Source organism: Triticum dicoccoides, chromosome 7A (genome assembly GCF_002162155.2).
Source record: "Triticum dicoccoides isolate Atlit2015 ecotype Zavitan chromosome 7A, WEW_v2.0, whole genome shotgun sequence".
Classification (NCBI taxonomy): domain Eukaryota; kingdom Viridiplantae; phylum Streptophyta; class Magnoliopsida; order Poales; family Poaceae; genus Triticum; species Triticum dicoccoides.
In genome coordinates, this window is record NC_041392.1 from 495224270 (window position 1) to 495226596 (window position 2327).

A 2327-nucleotide genomic window follows, 5' to 3' on the forward strand; every position below is an offset into this window, starting at 1 on the left:
CGACCTCGGCTCCGTGAGCCCGCGCCGATGGATGGACTCCGACGGAGAAACCTCGACGCGGTCCTACAGCGATGTTGCTCGGACCCTCCCCCCGCCGAGCCCGCCCCCTGCTGCGGCCATGCCCCCTCCGCGTCCCGCCTAGGACCTCGTTCCAAGGTCCAGCGCGTCAATGGCGCCCCGGAGGTCGATGCGGACGGCTTCCAGCTCCCACGCCGCAGGAACTAGCGCACGACGCGCCGTCTCCTCGCGCTCCCAGCTGTAGGGCCGCTGCAGCCCGTCCCCGGAGGCGACTGCCGGCCTCTGCTTTCGCTACCTCGACCCGGGCCACCCCGTGCGCGACTGCACCAACGACATCCGCTGCCGTCGCTGCCTCTACCCCGGCCATGGCTCGCGCGACTGCAAGAAATACCACAAGGGTGTTCTGCGCGCTGCCCCCGCCGTTGTGGCTGCCCCCTCCGTGCTGGCGCCGGAGGTGCCGCGCCGTGACTCGCCGACCCCACCCGCGCCTCCTGCCTCGCCTGTCGACCCGGTACGCATCATCCTGTCGCGTTCGGTGGAGATGGAGGAGGCCGAGGTGGTTCTGCGTCATGGGATGGTCGTTTCCATCACCGGAGCCGGGCCGGCGGTCGCCTCTGGAGATGTTGAGGAGGTTATGTACTCCTCCCTCCGCCTCCAGCCCGGCAACTTCGCCATTCACGCGCACCACCCCGAGGATTTCCTCGTCATCCTCTCCACCGGCAAGCTCATGGACCGCCTCGCCGGCGACCACTTCATCAACGGACCCGGCTTCACCCTGTCGATCCATCCATGGAACAAGCTAGCCCATGCCGTCATCGACTCCCTTGACCACAGCGTCCAGTTGGAGCTCCGAGGCATCCCGGCGCAGGCTTGGCACCTGTCCACGGCGAAACACCTCCTCGGTAGCAGCTGTTGGATTGAGCGGCTCCATCCGAGCACGCGCTCCCCCGCTGATCTCGCCACCTTCCGGTTGACGGCGCACACCCGCGACCCTGCTGCCATCCGCCGGGCGGCCATCCTGGAGATCGTGGAGTCAGTCCCCGCCCGCGACCATGGCCCGCCCGCCATCAGCACCCTCATCTACCCCGTGTCCATCACGATTGTCAATGCTCTGGCCGGCCAAGCGGCTGTGCTCCCTGCCCGCCGCGACCGTGGACCGAGCGACGACACACCTGGTGAGTACGAGGGGGATGCCGGACGCGGGCATGACGCGGGCCGCCGCCGCGGACGCAAGCGACGACGACCCCGGCGGCCGCGCCGATGGCATGGCCGTTGACTCCACTGGCTGGCGCGCCCCCGTCCACCGCCGCCGGGCTGATGGTGTAGCCGTCGATGATGGCTGGGCCGCCTCCCGTCGCCGTACAGTCGATGCGGCGCCGCCGTCGAGGCACTCGGGAAGCCGTACCATGGACCCCTGGCCCTCTACCAACGGGCAAAGCCGCCCTCGTCGCTTTTCCAAAAGGGGAAAGCGGAAGCGGGGCGAAAATCGTCGGAAGGCGGCAGGGGCGCCCAGTCGTGCCAGAGCTGCACCCCCTATGATTTCCTCGCCGACTGGCCCACCCGCGTGCCCCGACACGCGCGTCACGACGCCTGCTGGCTCTAGCTCATTGGTTGCGCGCCCCGACACTGCAGCACCAACCAGGTCGCCCCCATCGCGATGCGTGGATGACCCCGCCCATGCTGCGGCTGCGCCAGAAGTGGCCAATCCCAACGCGCATGTGGATCGGGATGGCTCCACGGACCGCCTGTCGTTGGACAGCGAGGTCCTAGATTCCCCGCCCTCGGTCCCCGCGCCTGATCCGCTGTCAGGGCAAAGCAGAGCTCTGCCTCCGCCCCCTCCTGCCCGTCCCGCGTCACCTGCGCGTCACCTGCTGACCAGTCCACGGAGAGATCCCCCCAGCTGGAGCCCACCCAGCAAGCTGCCCGCGACCAAGCCCTTTTGGAGGATCCCGCTTGTGGCGTGCTGAGCAAGGATGCACCCTCGGGCCCCCTCGCGGCCCAGCCCCCTGAAGACCAGCATGAGGCCTAGCCTGCCGAGGAGGGGCATGAGGCCCAACATGGCACGCTCATAGATGGCGCCGCCCACGCGGCGTGCCCCGCTAGTCCAAGCCCTGCCATGCGCTTTGCGTCACGTCCCATCACGATGCGCCGGTCCCGCCTCAGCGCGGCTGTCACGACGAGTCGCTGCAGCTACCAAACAGATCGATGCAGCCCTCCCGATCCCTGGCAAGCGACCAGGGAGATGCCCGCCCAACTTCTCCCCATGCCGTGGGCGATCGACCTCGACCGTAGCTTGTAAGGCCGCCCCC

The 2327-nt window shown here is 68.9% G+C and overlaps 1 protein-coding gene across 1 annotated transcript in view; it reads right to left on the bottom strand.

The window, feature by feature from the left end:
* The window catches only part of LOC119327851 (acyl-coenzyme A oxidase 3, peroxisomal-like), an 18175-nt gene that overhangs the window by 2705 nt on the left and 13143 nt on the right, over positions 1 to 2327 (bottom strand). The gene's annotated exons all lie outside the window — the stretch shown is intronic.